We start from the raw sequence: 25,150 nt of genomic DNA, 5'->3' as shown, positions 1-25,150 counted from the left end.
CATTCATTGCTGGTAGGACTGCAAAATGGGACAGCCAGTTTGGAAGATTGCTTGGCAGTTTCTTACAAAACTAAACATACTTTTTATCATATTTGGCAATTGCACTTTGTTTCGTATTTACCCAAATAAATTGAAAACCTGTGTCCACACAAAAACCTGCACATGGACATTTATTGCAGCTTTATTAATAATTGCCAAAACTTGAAAGCAACCAAGATGTCCCTCAGCAGGTGAATGGATAAATAAACCATGGTACATCTAGACAATGGAACATTATTCAGTGTGAAAACGAAATGAACTTTCAAGCCATAAAAAAACATGGCGGCATCTTAAATGCCTATAACTAAGTAAAATAGACCAATCTGAAAAAGCTGCACATGGTATGATTACAACTCTAGGACATTGTGGAAAAAAACAAAACTATAGAGACAGTAAACAGATCATGGGTTAGATGGGTGAGAGCCCAGATTATGGTTTGTCTTTCTGTTGATATCTAAAAACTTAACCTTTTATATTAGATCTACAATCTACCTGGATTTTTCATTATGATGTGAATTTGGAAGTGATCTTTTTTTTTTCCATTTAGATATCCAGCAGAATCAATACTACTATTTATTGAAAAGTATAGATATTTCCCTGCGTTACTCTGAAATGCTATATTGTCATAAATTAGATACCCATATTTGTTTTACCAGGTCAGTCTCTGGATTTCTATTCCGTTAGTCTAGTTGTCTATCATTTACCAGTGTCATATAGTCTTTATTACTTTATAATCTTTACATCAGATAGAACAAACCTTTTCATCTTATTACTAAAGATTATCTTGATTTTAGCTATCTGAATATTCATACAAATGAAAAAAATCAACTTTTACAATTTCATGCATATATTTGTGTACATGTGTACACACACATATATACACACATATTCTTTTGAGGAAATTATTGTGATCATATTGATTCTGAGCTGAAATCCTTACAGTATAGTCTTCTAACCCATGAAAATGGATATCCCTTTATTTATTTGTACTCCTTAATTTTTAAAATAATATTACATAGCTTTTGTGTAGAAGTCTTGCATATCTTTCTTAGTCTTATTCCTAGCTGTATGATATTTTTGTTGCTATGTTTTGTTGTTATTTCTTATTTTTACTATGTTATAGTAAAATATTTTTGTTATTCTAAAAAAAAACATAGAAATATATTTACTTTTAACATAATGACTTGCTATCCAACATCCTTGCCATACATAAACGATTATCTATTTATATGAACCATAATATAGATTATAACCATTTACCTATGGGATACTGATTTTTCTCTCTACTCAATTATGTCAACTGAAAAAAATACGTTAATGCATTTGTAGTTTCTAATGTGCCAATATTTAACAAGTAACATATTTAAGTATATAAATTTTAAAGTTAGTATTAAAAACATAGTTTAAACAAGCTACTATTCTTTTTCTAATTTGCCTCTTCAAGTTGTGGCCATGAGATTACCTGATGATTCTAGGTCGCTATTCATCACATGTTTCTCTCCAAAATACACCAGTAGCAGAAATTTCCCCTTAGCTTAAACAACTTTGCATAGAGCTTTGTATTCTTCAGGAATCTGGATTAATTTGGAAAGAGATTGTAGTTAAGACCATTTTACATTTGCAGTTTTCTATTTGATTCTTTTTCTCTTATTTGATATATGTTCTTAAGGTATTTTCTTTGCATATTACTCTGCAGCCTAGGATTACCATCATCTTCTTCAAAATTGCTCAAGGGAGTCCCATTTTATTAATTGTTTCTCAGAAAACTGTACTGTCATTTCGGTGACATCACAACCAAACAAAGGAAAACAATAACAACTTGAGTGTACCAAAGCTGGCATTGCACATATTTACTTAACCTTTTAATTATTGAACATTATTTCTTTAGGAATCCCACAAACCCATAAGTACTTGTATTTTATCCTAGAAAGGGCATGGGTATGAAAGGAGCTATGTAAACTATCACTATAACTTTTAGTATGTTCTGAGGATCAGAGAACGTCAACATTGTTTAAAATAAGTACTTTTTGCTCCCTCACCTCTCTTCTGAACAAAGCAATGGGCAGTTTCCTGTATGTGACCAATTTTTAAACTCATGGACATATTATGTTGACCACAGCTACTAAACAAGGATGGCAAACAGATCCAGAAACAGCGCTCTATAGGCTGACTATTGAAAATCATCAGTAGGCAAACAGAAGAGATCTATCCAAATATATATCTTTTATTCAGGTGATGATTGGCTGAACCAATCATATCTCAGTGCATTGAAGTGTGCATACAGAAGGTACAGATAGTAATGAGATGCAAATCCTGAGAGGCATGAAAAAAATACATATAGAAGTCAAGGTAGAGAATTTACAAAACAAATTAAACCAAAAGTAAACATATTGGTATTTCCACTGAATAAGAAGTTCACATCGCTGAAATACAATGGAGTAATAATCTGATCTTGGGATTCACTGATTCTAACATATGTTCCATAATCAATTAAGCTTTAGTCTTGTAGTACCTGCTAGGGGTGCACGATCTTGCAAAAAAGGGCGATATGTAGGAAAGTGGATCAATTATGTTGCTAATGCAGTAAATTGAATGAATAGGAAGTTAGAATTATGTAGAAGATAGAAATTAGGGAAGAAAATATATTTTCAGGGTACTGATAAGTATAGCCCCTTCCGTGATAATCTTACAAATGTGTGAGAGGGATCCACTATTGTATTTTTATTCTTCACTGGGTTTGAGAACATTAATTAAAGTAACCAAACAGGCACACTTCAGTGTGACAGCAAGATGATTGTTGCAGCATAGTTTTTCAGTCTCCTTTAATATCCAACAAAAATGTAGTAATTATTATTCTTTAGCAACTAGGCATCTCTGTTATCAGCATCTATGTAGAAAAATTTAAAAGACAATAAAGAACATTCTGATAGCCTTGAAGTAGGGGAAGTGAAAATATTTATGTCTGTACTTCACATGACATTTTTTCAAACCCAAAAGAAAGGCAACGGAGTCTTTTGGGTAGAGGGTGGTGGCTGGTAACACAGGTTTTGATTGACAATTCAGTGGAGAGGACTACTGAAAAGAAGCAGTTCTGAGGCAGTCTAGACCCTATGACTCTTGAAAGTCAACAATAAAATCTTCCTTTCTGACCAAAGTCATGCACTGAGGAGAAACTCTTGTGAGTAGAATCTAAATGGAGTAAGATAGGGACACTAGGGCAAAAGAAAGAAAAGCCTAAAAATCACACAGGACTGCAGTGGAGGAAGATGTCAAAAAACATAAGAAAATTAAAAATATTTTTCTCCATGGCAATACAACAAGGAACTTTATAACCGTGAAAATAGGAAGGCTATTCTGACCAATTCTCCCATTAAAATAGAGTAGGAAATACTTCTGTGACAAATAAATGAACGTAAAATGTAGTCCCATACAATGACTTTCTTGGAAAAAATAAAGAGAACAATTGTATTATTTGGCTATGGCTGCCATAACAAAGTACCACAGACTGGGTAGCTTAAACAGAAATTTATTTCTCATCGTTCTGGGGGCTAGAAGTTTGAGATCAAGTTGCTAACAGGGCTGATTTCTTCTGAGACCTCTGTCCTTGGCTTGTACATGGCCGTCTTCTTTCTGAGCCTTTACTCGTCTTCCCTCTGTCTCTGCATCCTAATCACTTCTTTTTATAATAATAAGAGTCATACTGGATTAGGGCCCATCCTAGTGACCTCAATTAACCTTAAAGACCCCACAGTAGCATTCTGATGTACTGAAGGTTAGGACTTGAACATATAAATGGGTAGGTGGGGCGGGGAATTGAGCCCTTAATACGAGTAAACAGGATAACATTCTTACAATGAAATCATGCCCAAGAAACATACACAAAAAACAGATAAAAATTTTACCTTACCCTTGCAAAATCAGCTAAAGGTTTAAAGAAAATGTTAGGAAGTATGAAAAACAGCATCAATCAACTTTAGAAAAATCTAGAAATTATATTGGACAAGATAATATAAAAAGGTATCTGATCGTGTTAGAAATTAGTGAACTCTAAAGAAAAAAATATGGAAATGAAATTTAAGCTGGAAGGGAAACAATAATGAATAAGTATGTAGATAATGTCAAAAGGGGAAAATACATTCAACACTACATAATATACGCACACATATATACCTGGTACCTAGTAAAATCAACCTAGAGTGGTTGAAACCTAACACCTTGAAATATTCTAGCAAAATTATTATACTTCAGAGCAAAAGGAAAAACATTCTTTGAGCTTTCAGACAAAAAGTTCAAATCACTTATAAAGAAATCAAATTGACATCAGACTTTTCAACAGTAATGTTTTGTTCCAGAAAACTATGTAAGATTCTAAGGAAAGAAAGTATGATTAAAAGGTATTATATCTATACAAATTGACCTTCTGGTGTAAAGGCCATGGACAGATATTAAGAATATGACAGAACACAGGGAATATTGTTTCCAAAGTTTTTCCTGAGGAAATCTACTAGAAAATTATCTTTTTTTTTTTTTTTTTTTCTTTTTGCGGTATGCGGGCCTCTCACTGTTGTGGCCTCTCCCGTTGCGGAGCACAGGCTCCGGATGTGCAGGCCCAGCGGCCATGGCTCACAGGCCCAGCCGCTCCGCGGCATATGGGATCCTCCCAGACCGGGGCACGAACCCATATCCCCTGCATCGGCAGGTGGACTCTTAACCACTGCGCCACCAGGGAGGCCCTAGAAAATTATCTTTAGAAAATGAAAACTGAGGATATCAACTTGAAACTGGAAGATGATAAAGTATGTGAAAGTTAAATGCTCTGACATTTTAGATAAAGCAAAAGTGGTTTAGAAAATTGAGAGAGTATATGAAAGTAGAATCAGCTCACTAAGTGCCTATAAGTATTAACTGGGAGTAAAAGACATTACTTCAATTTGGATCTGGAGGGAAAGAGAGGAGAAGGAAGAAAATGTTGCTAGTTAGATTTAATATTGTTCATAGAGGGAAACAATGGACTGAATTAAAAAGTGGGAAGACTAAGAATATTCTGAAAACTTTAGTGCAAAGGTAACCATTAATCTAGAATTGCAAGGTTTTCTAAATATTAAAATATATGATGAGAGAATAAATGACCACATATTGATATACCTGTATGTGAATAAGACTTTAAAATATGAGATTAGAGGCTATATATATTAATTATAGCAATAAGTAAATGAGCTTAAATCACCAATAGAAAGAAAATATTTTTATTAGCTAAAAATTATGCTCTATACAAGAGACAAACCTAAAAACAAAAAACCTTCAAAAGTGATAAAAATAAAAGGATATGCCAATATGCATTTCTCAAACACAATTAAAACAAAGTAGAGGTTAAAATCTTGATATCTGAAAAGGTAAAACTTAGACCAAAAAGGCAGTATAAAATAATAAAATTACAGTTTTTTAAAGTTAAAAACAATGTTGCTTAGTAAAACTGTAGCAGTCATTAATTTTATGGAAACAATAAAATGATTCTTATTAAACAGCAATTACAGCAGTGGCAAGAAGAAATAAGCAAAAACAATCAATAAAAATATAATTGAACACATCTCTCTTGATCCAAGGCAGATCACATGAGCAAACTTTGTAAAGACATTGAAGTACTGAACATTTATCATCAATAACTTAGACCTTATATATTGAAATCTTAATCTGGATAGAGATACTATGCTTCTTTAAGTGCAAAGAAAATGTTCATGAAAATTGACCATTTTTATGCCACAGAAGAAATCTTAATACATTCCCAAAAATAGAAATAAAACTCTCTGAACTCTTTTCAATAAAACTAGAAATACATAACAAAATTGAAAAACATAAAATTCTTCTACCTAGAAACACACAGTGTTAACTCTTGGATGAAACTGGAAATAGACATCAAACTGCAACATGCCTCAAAATTTTAGCAGGACATAATCAGAATCTGGGATGCAACTAAAGTAGTTATCAGAGGATAGTGAATAGCATTAAATTATATCAATAACAATTAGGAAAATAGTATAAAATTAATACTAAATTTTTAAAAAGTTATTTAAAAGCCAACAATAAATTAAAACAAAAGAAAACAGAAATAACTTGAGGGAATTGTCACCTAAATTAAAATGTGCCTTCGGTTACTGGTACTAAATCTGTGAAGAAACAGAATTCCTACCCTCATAGAGCTTTCAGACAACTTGGGTGAAAAAGGTCAGTTTAGGAAGACAGGTTGTTTTCTTTTCCTCCCAAAGTTACAGTGTTCAGGTAACAATTACTAACACAATATGGTTGCAATTTGATTATACATACAAATCTTTAATATTGAAGTATTTGAGATTTATCAATAGAGATAGTGCTTATCAATAGCCACAAAATAAATCCCCCATTCCAACACAGTTTCCTCATATTAATAATTTGCAATATATTTACAGTATTTCAGGAGAGTAAGTGTTTTTCTTTCCAGAATCTATTAAAATACTTTTTCCCAAGCATCCATATTTGTAAGAACAATTTGATGGATATGATGGTTTCTGTTTGATCAATATTAATTTAAAGCTGCTGAATATCCTTTGAGAGCTAATCAAGAAGGTAAAAATTTTTCCACGTTAATGTTGTCAAGTGACAGTAGATTTAAGAGGTAATGAACATTATTTACTTAAAAAGAAAATGTTTTCCCTTATGCAATTACTGTTAGAGGAATCATTAGCTACAACAAAAGCTCTATGAGTCAGTTCAACATATGTCTCATTCTATAATTTATACTTCTTCTTAACAGTCTGTGATCCCTTGGGTCAAGATTACTTTAGAAATACAGAGAGAACCCCTAAAACTAAGTAATTTCTATTATATAATGAACATGTAAATTATCTGCTAAATTACTTATATTTAATTAGTAATTTTGCATAATGACATACATTCTCTTTGGGTCTCTTCAGACTCTGACAGATAACACTTTACAAATGTTACTTAAGTTCCAATTACAGCACAAACCTTTTAGAAATGTACTATTAATCTAAATATGCAAATTGAGCAATTCTGGTATTCCTTAGGCAAGCTATGATTCAACATTCCTGCGAAAGTGTACCTTGGCTCATTCTGAATGCAGTGTTTTTGTTTCTTGTTTCTTACATGAGAGACTAAAAATGTCAATGTTTTAAAGTTCATAAGTGGATAACGTGTTGTACAATTTTTAGAATCAGCTCATTTCACTTTTAGTTTAGAAATTAAAATTTAAAAACTATCTTCTGATGTAAAAGTTTTTTTGGTAGGTAATATTAAAATAACCATGTAAAATATGGCTGCTGCTAATCCCATCACAGCAATGTTCCACTTGAGTTGTTCTAATCTTGTCACAGTTACTTTGTGTCTTAAGCTATGACATGGAATTCACTTAGGAGAGCAATACATTTTACTCAAATAAAAAGGATCAAAATATAAAATATGGGGCTTCTCTGGTGACACAGTGGTTGAGAGTCCGCCTGCCGATGCAGGGGACACAGGTTCGTACCCCAGTCCGGGAAGATCCCACGTGCCACGGAGCGGCTAGGCCCGTGAGCCATGGCCACTGAGCCTGCATGTCCGGAGCCTGTGCTCCGCAACGGGAGAGGCCACAACAGTGAGAGGCCCACGTACAGCAACAAACAAACAAACAAACAAACAAAATATATATATATATATAAAATATGTGTTTACTTAATAGATATTAATTGAGTGCCTACAATGTGTCAGTCTAAGTCTTGGGGATGGAGCAATGAGGAAGGCAGACAAGGTTTCTCCTCTTTAAGAAAGTGCAAATTCAGATTATGTGTGTGTATAAGGGTGCATGGTATGTGTGAGAAGCTGTTATGTATGTGTGTGTAGGGGGGAGGAAAATAGATAATGGATGACTAGGGGGACAAAATAAAAATATATGATCAGAGTTTATAAAGTGATGTAGGAAAAATAAACAGGGTTATTTGTTAGAGAGAGACTGGGATAAGGTGTCTACTTTAAATAGGGCCTAGAATCCCCTTCCATTGTACACATAAATATAAAGTAGATTTTACACAGCTCTCATGTGCATCAAAGGTAAATACTGGGTAAATTTTGGGGAGACTGAACTTTGCTTTGTTTGGAAGTTAACCAGGAGTTGTTTAATATTTTGAAAAATCATCTCGTCCTTGGTAATACAATTTGTGATATATGAGTCATCAATAAGGTCCCTGCACTGGTACACTTGTATCAGTCTGTGATTGCACTGGTACAATAATGGTGATTTTAGATCTTATTTTAAAATGATAAATATAAAGAAAAATTGTCTACATGATTCAGTTGAATTTTTGTTGGGTTTTATCACTTCATTCCAAAATGAACATCTTGGGTACATTTAATCTACTGACATATTTTTTCTAATTAAACAACAAAAATATCAAGAATAAATGCAAATTTTAAAAAGAAACAGATTAACCATACAATTCTGAAATTTAAAGACATTTTTGGAAAGTATTGTGCTGTCATTAGGATATTTAAAAAATTTTTAATCCAGAATGATCAAAGTTTCTTTTTTTTCTTATTTAAGTACAAATAATACAAAATATGATGAACTATGCAATATTAGAGGAAAATTTATCTTCCCAACTATATGTGAAGTTACTTGTATTGTGATGATAGTTTAAATCTAATAATTTACATCTTTTCATTGAACAAAAATACTGTTTTCATATAAATCAATGAGAAAGCAAAAATAAAGTATATAATAAACTGAAATTACCATATGCACAATTCAAAAGGAATGAAAAAATAATAGAGGAGATGTCATTTAGAATACCAGACTGTAATACACAGAGTTTGTTAACATTTGAAACCTTTAAAATCAGTTCACAGGAAAAAATATTCCCTTTTCAAATGACACCGCTTGTATAACAGATGGAACACTAACTTGGGTTAGTGGGTAACACAGGTTTACAGCCAATTTAAAAATGAAACACCAGGTGTTTTAGCAATTTATTGCATTATTCATCAACAGCACTTAGTTGCCAAGAACTTGGAAAAAGACTTAAAAATTCAATGAAGTTACTGACCTATTAATGCATAATGTATAATAATGTATAATAATAATCAGTGTAAAATGTATAGTAATTTTTGGAATGATAGATTATTTGGTAACCTTTTACTTCCACGTTGAGCTACAGTGACCCTTCAAAGAAACTTTTAAAAAATATTTTTCACCATTTTATTGTAGATTTTTTTTATTCAGTGAAGAATTAAAAATTGACATTAAAATACAGCAAATGGTATGATAATTTTTTCAGATATATATGCAAAGTTAAAAGAAGTCTGTCTTAGGCTACATGGAAATGAGGTATATCTCACTAAAGTGTAGGGAATGATCAAGGAAATTACTAAAAACTGTACATAGTATAAAAATAGCCTTATTCATGAGAATTTTTAAGGTTTCCCATACTGGTTTAAATTTGATGCGGATGTATTTAAACAAAATGATTTGGAAACATATTGCTATTATTTGGTTGCTGTCAAAAATTAATTATGATTCTAAGTCAGCATGAACTTGCAATATTGAATTTATCTGAAGTGAATGTGGAATGTGCTAACCAAGAATTTGGAGGAAGAATTAATTGATCTAGAAGATGACTTTATGGCATAAGAATGATATAATGATTTGAGCTATAAAAGCTTTTGGGTCTAGTTAAGACTTGCATGCTTATTTCTTTGGAAAGAATTACATATACATATAAATTACATATACAGGGGGCTTCCCTGGTGGCGCAGTTGTTGAGAGTCCGCCTGCCGATGCAGGGGACACGGGTTCGTGACCCGGTTCGGGAGGATCCCACATGCCGCAGAGCGGCTAGGCCCGGGAGCCGTGGCCGCTGAGCCTGCGTGTCCGGAGCCTGTGCTCCACAACGGGAGAGGTCACAACAGTGAGAGGCCCGCGTACCGCAAAAAAACAAACAAAAAAACAAACAAATTACATATACATTTGCAGCTACATATTTATTTGAAAATAATTTTATGTTGATAGTGTACTTACTGTAACAAAAGCAACTGCAAATATGTAACAGGTGATTTCAGAAGATTGTCAACAGAATTATTTTTTAAGAAGATTTAAGAATGTTAAATTAGCAGCAACTCATGAAAAGTTGTGATTATATTGAAATTCATTAATAGAATTTGTTTTAAAATATTTAACATAATTTTCCTACTACATATTTTTTGTTTTTATCCAAGAATGATAAATCCATGTTATGTAAATTACATATTGAAATTATTTACTATTTTCCACTTTCCTTGCTTTCCAAATATAATCTGATACTGACACAGATGCATGCCTCAAACTTTCCTACAGCTCTTTGTTTTATTACTTTTTATTTACTTTATTTTATTTTTTTGCTCACTTCTCCCTCCCTTCTCTCATCCTTACCTCCCTCCTTCCCTCCCTTCCTTCCATCCTTCCTTCCTTCCTTCTTTCCCTCCTTCCTTCCTTCTTCCCTTTTCCTTTCTACCTTCCTTTCTGTACCTCTTATATGGAGCAACTCTACTAGCCTTAAATTATTATATGTGTATGTAAGCACTGAACCACTGCATTTTTTCTTGCTCAAATTTTACATTTTGAAATGCATTTTAAATAAATAAATCACCTTTCTTGCTATTATCCTTACATTATAATTCGAGTTATAAAATATATTTAAAAATTAAGCATTCATAAGTTAATTATCTGTGAATTTAATTTCAGAATATTAAGTGGAAATTAAAGCTTAACAAAGTTAAGAATTTTTTTTTTTTTTTTTTTTTTTTTTTTTGTGGTATGCGGGCCTCTCACTGCTATGGCCTCCCCCATTGCGGAGCACAGGCTCCAGATGCACAGGCCCAGCAGCCATGGCTCACGGGCCCAGCTGCTCCACAGCATGCAGGGTCCTCCCGGACTGGGGCACGAACCCGTGTCCCCTCATCGGCAGGCGGACTCTCAAGCACTGCACCACCAGGGGATCCCAAGAATTATTGATTTATATAATCTCTACATGTGTTAAAATACAGGTCTGTTTTTCATAAGTCTTCAATATAACAGGGGATGAAAAATAACAAAATTTTAGTTCCTTTCATGTAGAATTTTGGGCCAATATAGCAACTTGACTGGGTGTGGCATCTGAACTCCTTTTATATTGTTCTGCTGCCCTTTTCAACATGGCTTCTAATGCATTGTTATTCTAGTTCTTGTCATCCCATCTCCTTACTAACTAGGAAGGAGGAGGGAAAGGAAAGAGGACTAAAGGGGAATATGCTTATCTCTTTTTAAAGCACCAGCAAATTTCTTTATATGGGCTCACATGTTCTAAATTAAAATTATTTTTATTAATAAAAAAAGAGGAATATAATTCTTGCTGGGCAATGTAGTTATTAGGAAACACTTAGCTGCCACTGTAGCACCCAAATAAGATAATGAGCAACTTGCAGGTAGGTCTGTGTCTTGTTCTTTCAAAAGTATCACCTAGCACAATACTTATGCATATGTAAGAAGTAAACACTTGTGTAAAAAATGAGTGGTGTGAAAAAATAAATTATACAAAGAAAAGGTCACTCAGAGCTTAATGAGTTTAACAAGATAAAGACTTGATAAAAACTTTATCTTCTTAATATGGAGTAATTCCATTCTTTTTATTTATTAACATTGGTTGGTTTTAAATACCACAAATGTGCTCAATTAGAGGACCATCTGTGGGGTTATTAAACTTCCATGTTTCTAACAATTGCATTCAAATGAAGGCATCTGTATTTTTATGAACCATCATTTTCTTTTCCTTTGACTTTTTAGTTATCATCTGCTCTTTTCACCAGTAAGTGAACTGGTTAAAAATAAGTTACATAAGAAATTTTCTAGTGTTTTTTTACTTATACCTGCTTTTTCCAAAAGTCTCTGTTTGAAGTGGTTAAAAGAAAGAAAAAGGAATCTCATATTTAAATAAAAAGTGCAGAGTATTTGCCAAAGCAATATAAAGTAAATGTTGATTGTGCAACTGTGTTTTTCCAGATTATCCAAGTTTGGCTGTTAAAAAAAATGTAGTCACTATTGACATTAACAAAAAGAACTTGGTACACTTCATCTTAACCCACACAATTGGATTAACTCTTACCTCTGACAAATTCAATGCCCTGATGCAGGAATCTCTCAGTATATGTTTATAAATTTGATCTTTTTAAGACTGTCACATGGAACCTGAGTATTCAAGTATTAAATCTTTTATCACAATTAAGAGGGAACTGTTAACTTATTTTTTGCTCTGGCTACAGCAGTATTGCCTCCTATTCTGCTGAACGAGTGGTAAGCCTGGATTCTGTTCCCTATTCTTAAAACAATATGACACAGCTTGACTATCCATCCTGCTATCACTGAGTCTTATCTTTCCAGATATTCACCCCATGAGTCTTGATTTCTCAAATGGCTGCCCTACAGAAATGACAAATTTTTATTTATCTCATTCAAGCAGTTCTTTATGTGGGTGTCAGAAGAGTGATTGAGGCACTGTGGTTGCCAATATTTTACAGATAATTCAGTGAAAAGTTTATATATTTCTTTTTCTTTTCATGTTTATCATATCCTTTTCCTAGATTTCTTATACAAGATCTTTTGGGAAAAGGAAGGGCAGGCAAAAACTTGATAATACAAAATACACATTTTAAATATTATATTTCTCACCTAGTACTATTTTTTTTAAGCAATACTATTTGCCTTGATTCTCCTCTTTCTTAGAAAGAACACTCTCAAGGGATACTTCTAGATCTCTTGTATAAGCATACCCTTGGTAATCAATTCCAGTGTCTCACCAAACATGCCAAGATACATCTGAATCATAGCTGAATCCCTTTTAGTTTATCCAGCTGAGACACTGGCCTTATGAATAATCAGCATGTCATCAATATATGCTCATGCCTAACTGAAAGTCTAATTTAACAACCAAGAAAAGATTAAATACTCTAGATTATGATTATTATGGAGAAGTATTTTCTTAGTTTTTTGTGTGTTTGTACTAAGAATTCACCCCAGATTAGACCTTTATGATGAGAGCAATATGGTTTCTTAATTCAAAAAGACCTCTTATACATACTGGATTCTCAGCAACCTCGTTATGGTTTTGTGTTTGAATTTAGGAGGATTGTATTTGCTATCATGGATATTGGAATCTAGATTCCAGTCACAGTTCTGCCATTTTCTGTCTGGGTTTACTATATGAAAACTTTGTTAAGTTTTAAGAATTTCTATTTTTTCTTTATAATGTGATACTAATTGTGCCTAGATCTGAGAGTTGATGTGAGAATTAAACAAGGGAAGGTAAAGAAAAAAATACTTTGCATAGATGAGTATTCAGGAAATTGTAGTTACAGTTATTGTTATTAATTTGAGGAGATGTCAGTATTAGTTTGTTGATTAATATATATTATTTTCATTAGAAAAATCTTCTCCAGAACACTGAATTATTATTATTATTATTATTATTATTATTATTATTATGACCTTTAAAATAAAACAGCCAGTTATTTTACCAGCAAAATGGATTTTTTCAGGAGGAGATTGCAATTCAGGACAAGCAAGCTATAGCAAGAGCCAATGACAAGTCTAACAAGCAAAGAAGAGGAATGCTACTTTATAAAGAAAAAAGAGGAAATTGGGAGGGGTTGTATTGAAACAAAGTTCACTTATTAAAAGTAAGAGTTCAGGATGGTGTGGCACTTCCCGCTGGCTGGACTTGATGCTGGGCAAGGAGAATTCTTCCTGTTAGGGTCTATAATTGACATCTTCCTGTCGGAGTCTGTCACTGATGTGAAATGGTAGTGCCTGAGGGATTCCCCTTCTGACCTCCTGACTCCATTTTATTTATTTTTTAATAAATATAATTTATTTATTTTATTTTTATTTATTTTTGGCTGCATTGGGTCTTTGTTGCTGCACACGGGCTTTCTCTAGTTGCAGTGAGCAGGGGCTACTCTTCATCACGGTGCGTGGGCTTCTCATTGCGGTGGCTTCTCTTGCTGCAGAGCATGGGCTTTAGGCACGTGGACTTAAGTAGTTGTGGCTCGCAGGCTTCAGTAGCTGTGGCTCATGGGCTCTAGAGCACAGGTTCAGTAGTTGTGGTGCACAGGCATAGTTGCTCTGCGGCATGTGGAATCTTCCCGGACTAGGGCTCAAACCCATGTCCCCTGCATTGGCAGGTGGATTCTTAACCACTGCGCCACCAGGGAAGCCCATGACTCCATTTTAAATGAGCTTTCCTTTATTCTGTTTCACACATACACATAATAAAATATAGTGAACATAAAATTCTGAAGAAAATATTTTTTCATAAAATTACCTAAGTGAAATCGTAAATATTTCGGAAGTTAATTTATAATCACACCTATTAGAATTACACTATAAATGGTAATTATGCAAGAGAATGAAATTGATGTGTTAACAGTTTATTGTGGTGATCATTTGCCCTATATAAATAAATCAAATCATCACATTGTACACCTTACACTTACATATGCTATATGTCAATAATCTCAATAATGCTGGGAAAAAAGATATTAGGGAACTATTCTATGTACTGTTCATCTCTATAATAAATTCTAAAAATGTTTTTTAAAATGTTTAAAATTTTTAAAAAGGAAAACGATGGAGGCAGAGATTTGAGTGATGTGTTTATAAGAGTGCCTGGGGCCACCAGAAAAAAAGAAGGATCCTCCTCTGGATCCTCTAGGAGAAGCACAACCCTGCTGATACCTTGATTTTGGACTTCTGGCCTCTAACAACGAGAATAAATTTCTACGTTTTAAGAAAAAAAGAATTACAGTACCCTATCTAAATGGTTAGCATTCTACATTTCTGAGACTCACTTGTTTCCAGAATGCAAGCATATGACTGACAATTTTACTGATTAGATGCTTCCTTATTAAACTTGGATGAGGAAATGAGCAAAACCGGGTGGCAGCTATACACTTGTTTTAGCAAGCATACAGGTGTTATTCTAGGGCAGCTGTGTGGCATTCATGGGGCAGCTAGTCCTGAGAATCATATATGCAGAGGGACGGATGACACAGGCATTATTGTCTGAGCTGGAGAAATCCTGCCCTGTGGCTAGTTGTTTCCTAGATTCCATGCATCTGGCTGCTTTGTTCCAAGCTGTGAAGTACCCAGGACTGACTCTGTCAAGCACTCCTGAAAATTCTCTGAGATGTCTAAAATTCTTTAAGAAATCCTTTCCTGCTTAAATAAGTTTTAATGCAATCTGTAAGAATGTTTGAAGATACATAGACTTGTACCTCCATTTCTTGATTTACCTAATTAGGCAGCGTCCCTTGACACCCTGCTCTGAAAGATGGAATGCTTAGCACACTTATACAATCTCCCAACTGATTTCCTCTTTCCTCTTACAAATATTTCAGAAAGGTGTGGTTATTTTTTGGTTAGCCTTATATTTTTAAATTACATGATGCTGGGTATAGAGTTATTAAGTTTCTATCCATATAACCTTTTTATACATAAATATCCTAACCTCTAACACCATATCATTATTATTATTATTATTTTACTTATCAGGATTTATATAACATTATATTTTGCTCTAACCTGAATGTAAATATACAGTTATTATTCTGTGGAAAGATTCTAAAGATTAAAATCCAAAATCTCAGGGCTTCCCTGGTGGCGCAGTGGTTGAGAGTCCGCCTGCCAATGCAGGGGACACGGGCTCGTGCCCTGGTCCAGGAAGATCCCACATGCCACGGAGCAGCTAGGCCCATGAGCCATGGCCACTGAGCCTGCATGTCCGGAGCCTGTGCTCTGCAATGGGAGAGGCCACAACAGTGAGAGGCCCATGTACCGCAAAAAAAACAAAAACAAAACCTCAGATATTTAATGTTATGATTTAGTGATTATTGGATGTTACAGAAACAAGTATTGTGAATGGACTTGAAAAAAGAAGAAAATGTAATTTTACAAAAGCAAATTTGTACCACTTACTTAGTAATATTCCAAGTATAATATATAAACAAATGGATTTCGTTTTCTTTTATTATATCACTTGCTCAAAATATGTCTTTCTTTCTATTTGATTTGTATTTGAATTGCACCTTTTCAGTAATGTTTTGTTTTTTATGGAGTCCATACCTTCCCTTTTACTTGGATTAAAAAAAAAAAAAAGAATTACATTCTCAATTATTTTCCTCAGAAAGATACAGAGGAAATAAATACTTTGAAATTTTCATGTCTAAAATCATTTCTCTGCTTCATATTGTTAATATTTAGATACTTTAAAAAATGTATTCAAAATACATTCCTTAATAATTTAAAATCATTATCCCTGTGTCTTAGAGTATTCAGAGTCTCTGTGGAGATCCTATACAAATTCGGTTCTCATTCTTTTTAAATAATAAGTCTTCCTTGCTTATTACTTTAGTGAACTTTTTTTGATCCTTGGTTATCTCAAAGCATATTCATACATATCTACATATGTTAACACTTTTCACTCTCCTACTACTCACTTGTGCCTTTCAATTTGAAGACTTCTGATTTTCTCCTGCCTTTGGAAATCCTTCTCTGAGGCTTATTTCCCTCTTCCATTATATCTCTGGTAATCTCAAACTCCTTTTACATGAAAATTGGAACCCCTATATTCATTGGCCATGTCTCAACTTTTTTTTTTCTATTTACATACGTATATATATTTTGGGAATATTCTTAACCTTTTCTTCCAGTTCTTCTTTTTCCCTCTAAAAATTGTTCTAATACATCTAAGTACTCCTTGTTATTGGCTTGTTTTAAAAATATTAGCCTGTTTTTGACTAAAAGTTAATTTTTTAAAGAGTTAAGTCATCTCAGAGGAGATTTAGCGATTTAGTTTTTAAAATTATCTTAAAATGTCTTCTATCACTAAATTACCTACTTCTTTTTAACAATTTTCCAAATCATTTTTCTTGAAATTTCACTTTAGATAATATTGATTTTTCTTTAAAATCGTTAATTTCTGGGTAACAGTTCTAATTTATAGATAACTGAGGAGGATTTTGTTTGTCACTAGGCAGGCATGTTTCCCCAGAAGGATTTTCCCTTAAATGGGAGGATGCAAGGCAAGCCCTGAATATTAAAGTAGACATGCTGACCGTAGGGTTTTTTGTTTTTGTTTTTGGTTACTGTAGGTTTTAATTAAAGGTGTGTGGTTTGGGTGATGGGGTAGGAAGACCACACATGGGCAAGTTCTCCCTCTGTTATGCAATGTATCCAATCCAATCTCAAAAACTGGGCTTTTCTCTGGGACTTCAAAAGTCTTATTAAATGTTCTTTAATCTGCTCATATACCATGTTAAAATTCTTTCTCTCTCTTTCTTTCATCTCCCTTTCTGTCTTTTCTTTTTTCTAGATTTTTTTTCCTCTTTTGTCCTTCCTTCCTTCCATTTTTGTTTGTTTCTGTCTTCTTCACAACATCCTTTACCATAAACATGCACTGGATAATTATACATTAAATTCACAGGCATAATTATTTTTCATAGCCAAGCTAGGAGATACCACAGGAACAAAACATATATATATATGTGTGTGTGTATATATATACATATATATATATATATATGTATATATATACACACATACATGCATATATATATTTAATGTGATAGCACATTTATATTAACTTCTTAAGCACTGTACTTCATATGCCTCTAACTTGATGTAGAGATTTCTCTCCTAAAAATCTTCAATAAATTAGGAACAAAGGAAATGAGGCCCACAATTGTTGAAATATGAGTTACATAAAGGCAATTTTATACTGACAACTACCTTTTGATATTCCTTTATTCATTCATTCACCTTCTCATTTATTCTACTAAACTAATGTTCCTTTTCTGTGTGCAGTGGTGAAATGAGTTGTAAGGGATTGAGGGAGTGATATTTCTTTGAGTGAGGGATATTCTGTATAAAAGTTTAGAATATCCATGGGCCAATATAAAAGATTTTTTTAAGTGATTTTAATGTGAGTGACACTCTGAAGGTTGTGACTGATTATCTGAAGATACTGGGAAACATTCCTCCAATGGGATCCTTATAAGCATTTTATAACATTGATGTTATATTGACTTGTTAGACACCTTGTCTAATTTATAGCCAGTCAAACCTATTTTAGGCCTTGAATAGCTATTAACATTTAGAATTTACAGATAAACAGATAATAGATAAAATAATCTAATCTGATTATCCTTTACCCTTGTACAATGATCACCTTATATAGAAATGCTTTTCTTCTTCAGCATAATTATCTGTTGAAAGAGTCATTTTCTTAATCACTTTCCTATAGAGTTTCAGATAATTATTGGGGGAAACCTGTTTTCTTTTATCAAAGTTGTTTCTTAGTGAGCCATGATCACCAGCCAATTAGATATTTGTTTCATTTAGGTGAATGGGTGTCAGTTAAGCAATACAAGCCAATATTTAGGTTCATAATTCCCCATCAGAAACTATAAAAAATTCAAAGTACACTTCAATAACTCAATTATACAAAAGTGTACAATATAATTAAGTTACTGTATGCTCTACCACAGAAAGATTTTTTTTAATTGAAGTGTAGTTGATTTATGATATTGTGTTAGTTTCAGGTGTACATCAAAGAGATTCAGTTATTTTTCCAGATTATATTCCATTATAAGTTATTACAAGATATTGAATATATTTTCCTGTGCTATACAATAACTTCTTGTTGCTTAGCTGTATATAGTAGTTTGTATATGTTAATTGCATACTCCTAATTTGTCCCTCCCTCCCTCCTTCCCTCTCCCCTTTAGTAACAATAAGTTTGTTTTCTGTCTGTGAGTCTGTTTCTATTTTGTATATAGATTCATTTGTGTTATTTCTTATATTCCACATGTAAGTGATATCATATAGTATTTGTTTTTGACTTATCTCACTAATCATTATATTCTCTAGGTCCACCCATGTTGCTGCAAATGACAATATTTCATTCTTTTTTATGGCTGGGTAATATTCCATTTCACATCATTTTAAGCCAATCATCTGTTGATGGTCACTTTGTTGTTTCCATGTCTTGGCTATTATAAATAGTGCTGCAATGAACATTGGGGTACATATATCTTTTCAAATTAGGGTTTTTATTTTTTTCTGGGTATATAACCAGGAATGGGATTGTTGGATCATATGGTAACTCTATTTTTAGTTTTTTAAAGAACCTCTACACTCTTCTCCATAGGGGCTGCACCAATTTATGTTCCCACCAATAGTGTAGGAGGGTTCCCTTTTCTACACACTCTCTTCAGCATTTATTATTTGTAGACTTTTTATGATGGCCATTCTAACCAGTGTGAGGTGATACCTCATAGTTTTGATTTGCATTTCCCTCATAATTAGGATTGTTGAACATCTTTTCATATGCCTCTTAGCGATCTATATATCTTTTTTGGAAAAATATCTATTTAGGTCTTCTGCCCATTTTTTAATTGGTTTGTTTTTTTTGTGATATTGAGATGAATGAGTTGTTTGTATATTTTGGAGATTAACCCCTTGTCAGCTGCATCATTTGCAAATAATTTCTCCTGTTCTATAGGCTGTCAAAAAATTACAGATTTTTTGTGTTCTATGTGTAGCTTGGTCTTCTTAATCTCTAACCTTGCCAGTTCAGTTGTTGGTACCTATTATCTCAACTATATTATAACAAGGATTATATGAGGAAACTTTTTAAATTGTAATATTTGCATCAACTTGATAATGTTTAGAAACTTATTTTTTCCTCATGTTCAATGGCTAAAGAAGAAGTGATCTCAATATGATCAAGTTGATGCCAAACATCTAAACATGCAACCTGTTTTTGACAAAATAAATAAATCTCTGAAAAATAGTATACACTTTCCTGTGAAGTTTATCTGATAATATATATGATATTAAAAAAAATTTATGTGATATTTATGTTGTTCTGTTTGGTTCATGTGGTAGTTCATGTATAAGGTGGGAGAATATGATTGATAATGTAATTCACAACTTTGGGTATTAAATGAGTGGGGTTTCCTGAATAGAGTCAGCAGTCAGGAGTTCCATCTCTTTATATTAACATATTTTGTCTAGGGCACTCTTTTTAGTTTATAGTAAAATAAGAAGCAATAAGAAGCAATAGAGACATTAAATATGTTGGATATAAATAAAGGCAAGATAAATTTTAGAAGACAATAAATACGGATATAGGTAATATTGAAATAGAGTTCACCATAAAATGTATGTCATAATATGTTATTCAAACTTATCAGTTTCTTATAGAGTCAGTAATTCATATGCAAACAATTTTTACTTTCACACAGATAATTAAAATGGATTCTCTTTGTTGTGTGAATTTCCATTCTCCTTGATTCCAAATTAGTTCCCTTAGAGGGCTGGTTCATTTTTCTGAGACAAAACAGTATTCACCATCTTCCTTTTTCCTCTTTGGAATAGGCTGAAATTTTAAAATTCCCTTTTAGTTCAGCCACTAGTAATTTCACCTATGAAAGCTTTAAAATATTCAGAAAATCGGAAAGGCTCATTAAGAATAAAGTTTGTATTTGTATTTAAACAAACTAGAATATTGATTCTGGAAAAATTATCTAAACATATATAATCTTTAAGTAAGGTGATTTTTATTCACATTAACTAGATCACATGAACAATAAAGTTGAGTTTGGACATAAAACCTTTGAACATTTGTTGAACTCAAAATTGTGATCTGTTTTTTTACCCGTTAGACTAAATACTAATTTGTTCTGTAAACTTTATGAAAATTCATGTAGGTAATGCTCTTGGTCTATACTACTGAAGAAATTATCTGTGGGGTGTATTTTAAAAGAATATGAATGTTCTGAAAACCAGCCTCTGAACATAATCTCCAAGTATAAAAAGTGATGATTTAGCATATTAAAGTACTAAGGAGGTGGAAAGGTAGAAAAGTGACTATTTTGTTTTTTGCTGTTGGTGTTTTATTTGTACTTGATTTTGAAAATAAGGTAATTAAAAATGAGGGACAGACTATAATCAAAATGAGTTAGAAGGAATTTTATGTTAGAATGAGTAAGGATAGTTGTTTCTCTTGTATTCATTTGTAGAACATGTAACAAGGCTATTCTTCAGATCAAGAATTTCAGTGAATTGATGGGCTGCAGAATTCAAACAGCACATTTAATGTATGTGCACATGTAACTTTATAGCTTATTATAGAATTTTTTCAGTCTAATTTCAATTTTCTAACCCTATTCGTTCCTATCTCTTTTTTTCTGTTTTTTATATAATAAAGCTTGGATGGCACTTATCTAGTCCAAAGGTAACCATTTCAACCCTTTCCAACAAATGAATTAAGGACTTCAACAAACAAAACCTCAGTTGCATATCATGGCATCTTTATTTCATGCATTAATTTACCTAGTCTCCTATAATTATGTGAATCCTTTAACTTGAATTGGAGAAGAACTTGAATTAACTTGAATATGGAACAACATAATGTTTTGTTTTGTTTCATTTTTTTCTTTCTTGGGAACTCTGTGAATTGATTATGTAAATACACAGCAAATTTGAAACTAAAAGTCACAAATCACGTCTTAAAATCTAGACATAATTTTCCCTGCCACGATAGGATAGAAGCACACTTTATTTTATTTTGAAATTAAGATCGGTAATTTACCAATACGATAAATTTTTCTGCAGTGATGTGAGGGGATCTGGATAGTCAGATGAAAATTACAACTTCTGAGTTTAATAAAGTTATTGCTAAATTCCTTTGTGGAAGTATTACTCTCTAAAACCTTAAGCTTGATGGCTTATAACCTCAGGCATTTATTTTTTCACAGTCCTGGAAGCTAGAAATCCATTATCAAGGTGTCAGTAGGACCATGTTTCCTCTGACAGCTTTAGGAAAAACTCCTTCCTTGCCTCCTCCTAGCTTCTGGTGGACTCTGCGACCCTTGGCATTCCTTAGCTTGTAACTGCATCACTCCAATCTCTGCCTTTGTCCTCACATAGCCTTCTTCCCTCTGTATGTCTCTTTTGATGTGTCCTCTCTTCTTTTAAGGGCACCAGTCACTGGATTTAGATCCCAGCCTAATCCAGTATGACTCCATCTTAATAAATTACATCTACAAAGACCCTATTTCCAAATGAGGTTACATTTTGGGGTTCTGGTTAGACATGAATCTTGAGAGGACACTATTCAATCCACTACAATTACCAGTTAAAAACTTTAGGTAAATGTATTATATTTGTAGATCAGAGGAATATGTAAACTGAGCATTTGGAACAAGTAGAAGACTGACAAATGGATGATAGAGAAGGATGAAATGGAAAATAAATCTAAATATAGTACTAACTTCATTTTGGGAGGGACCCTGGCTGTCTGTTAGGCTAGGTTTTTTATAAAGGGTGCCCCTGCACCTCCAAATTGCTGACTTGACTGACAACTCTGAAGTTATCTTGTCCATTCCAGCCTTCAGTGTGATTGACAGTGGTTCTCATGCTGGCAACAAGCTGGCCATGCAAGAGTCTCTGATCCTCCCTGTTGGTGAAGCAAATTTCAGGGAAGCCATGCACATTGGAGCAGAGGTTTAGCACAACCTGAAGAATGTCATCAAGAAGAAATATGGGAAAGATGCCACCAATGTGGGGGATGAAGGCTGGTTTGTTCCTGAAGAATGAAGAAGCTCTGGAGTTGCTGAAGAATGAGATCAGGATAGCTGGCTACACCGATGAGGTTGTCATTGGCATGGACTTGGCTGCCTCTGAATTCTTCAGGTCAGGGAAGTACGACCTGGACTTCAAGTCTCCCAATGATCTCAGCAGGTACACCACACCTGGCCAGTTGTTCGACCTGTACAATTCCTTCATCAAGGACTACCCATTGGTGTCTATTAAAGATCTCTTTGACCAAGATGACTGGGAAGCTTGGCAGAAGTTCACTGCTAGTACAGGAATCCAGGTGGTGGGGGACAATCTCTCAGTGACCAGCCTGAAGCAGATTTCCAAGACCGTGGGTGAGAAATCATGCAACTGCCTCCTGCTCAAAGTGTAGCAGATCGGCTCCATGGCCAATTCTCTTCAGGTGTGCAAACTGGCTCAGTCCGATGGGTGGGGCATCGTGGTGTCTCATAACTCATAACCGAAGTTATCTTCATTGCTTACCTGGTGGTGGAGCCCTGCACTGGGCAGATCACAACTGGTGCACCTTGCCTAACCCAGTGATTGGCCAACTACAACCAGATCCTCATAATTGAAGAAGAACTGGGCAGCAAGGCTAAATCTGCTAGCAAGTAGTTCAGAAACCGGGTAGCCAAGTAAGTTCTGGGCAGGTGAGCACCTGAGCCTTTCAGTCACTAGTTGGCTGGCTAGAACCCTGCTTCTGATGTTTGCACAGATAGTTCAAGGTCTCAGTTGATACATGTAGGGGCTTCTGGTAGTTAATGCCCTTCTATTATCCCTGTGATGTTCTCTCACTGCTTCCTTAGAACTGCTTCAGAAGCCAAGTTGACCATCTGAAACCCTGTTGGAAACCTTAGCTCTGTAATCATGTCACTGACCCAAATCATAGTTTTTCTCATCTTTCTTTCCACCAACTGTCTGGAGCCATGAGAATCTACAGTGCAATCTCTGAGGCGTCCACAGGCAAGATCCTTAGTGGTTTTGTGTGCAAAATAAAAAGACCTCAGTGACCAGTAAAAAGAAATTAAAGTATCAAAAAGAACATTTAATTAATAAAAGTTAATATATCAGGAAAACTTTTTCATACCCCTTCATTTTATCCTATAACAATATAATATGTTCTTTTTGGTGAACAAAGAAAAATTCACATAAAACAATTTTTTGTTTGTTTTTACAAAGTAAAATTTTTACAAAGTACTGAGAAAAGTTTAATTATGTTTTGGGATATAATGATTTTCATGCACAACTGTGAGATCTTAATTTTTTTGTTCTTTTTATTTTTTATTGTGAGTTGTAACATACAGAGTATATAGGACACAGTCATACAGCTTCAGGATTTTTTTCACAAATGCCTCTGTAATCACAAACAGTTCAAGAACAGGACTCTTCCAACATTCTAAAAGTCCCTTTCATGTCCCCTTCCAATTACAACCCCCTCCTTCTTTCTCTAAAATAAACACTATCCTGAATTCTAACACAATACAGTAGTTTTGGCTGCTTTGTACTTTATCTTCATAGAATCATGTAGCAAGTACTTATATGAGCCTGACTTCAGTTACTTGACATAATGTTTGAGTGACCCAACCCCATCTTTGAGTGGTTTTACTTTAGTTCATATACTTTCATGGCTATTTATTAATATCCCCAAATTTATATATCCCTTCAACTGCTTATGGACATTTGGGTTATTCTGAGTTTAGGCTACTATGAAGAAAGTTGCAAAACATTAAAAAAAATCCTTGACCATGAAGTCATCACGCATGTGCATGTATTTCTATTGTGTTATTATTTAATTAATTAATTAAACTCTGTTGCTAACTCTGATACAAATCCTAGGAGTCCAGGAATGCCAAGAGTGGAGAGGTTCTCTGTATATTGAGTTGGGACTTGGAAAAATCTATTCCCCAGGTATCAAAGTGAACAGAATAAAAACATAGCCCTTAAAGCAACTGTCATCAGTTTTGAAACACCTCCATCCCTAAAATTAGCTTAATAAAATTAATTAATCACAGTTATCTACAAAATTATTAGTATAAGCATAATTTACCAAACAACTCAGGTAAAACTTAGTCCTATAGATAGACCTGCATAAATGAGCAAAGATATATCACATGTTTATTAATTGTAACATTTGCTAAAATACCAAATAAGCTAAAAAACAAATAACAACAGCAAAACAGAAAACAACAAAAATGTTCTGTCCTTAGTCATTCTAGTGCTTAACGCTTGGTTGTAATGAAAGGAATAACCATAATAGCAGGCTTGCTAATATGCCAGGGCCCAGCAATAAGAACTCCCTCTCACTGAACCTATAATAGGTGAGTGCTCAACCAATTAGCAATAGAGACTAAAGTTAAGCCCTTGGTAAGGCACCATCCTTTGAGCAGCTTAGCTAGCCACCATAGGATAGACTGATTA

At 33.7% G+C, this 25,150-nt stretch overlaps 1 pseudogene; it reads left to right on the top strand.

Annotated features, from left to right (window-relative positions):
* Positions 1-22,326: 22,326 nt before the first annotated feature.
* LOC132483631 (alpha-enolase-like) lies at positions 22,327-23,371 on the top strand (annotated as a pseudogene).
* Positions 23,372-25,150: the final 1,779 nt, after the last annotated feature.

Source organism: Mesoplodon densirostris, chromosome 1 (genome assembly GCF_025265405.1).
Source record: "Mesoplodon densirostris isolate mMesDen1 chromosome 1, mMesDen1 primary haplotype, whole genome shotgun sequence".
In the NCBI taxonomy this organism is placed as follows: domain Eukaryota; kingdom Metazoa; phylum Chordata; class Mammalia; order Artiodactyla; family Ziphiidae; genus Mesoplodon; species Mesoplodon densirostris.
This window is presented reverse-complemented; position numbering and strand designations above follow the sequence as displayed.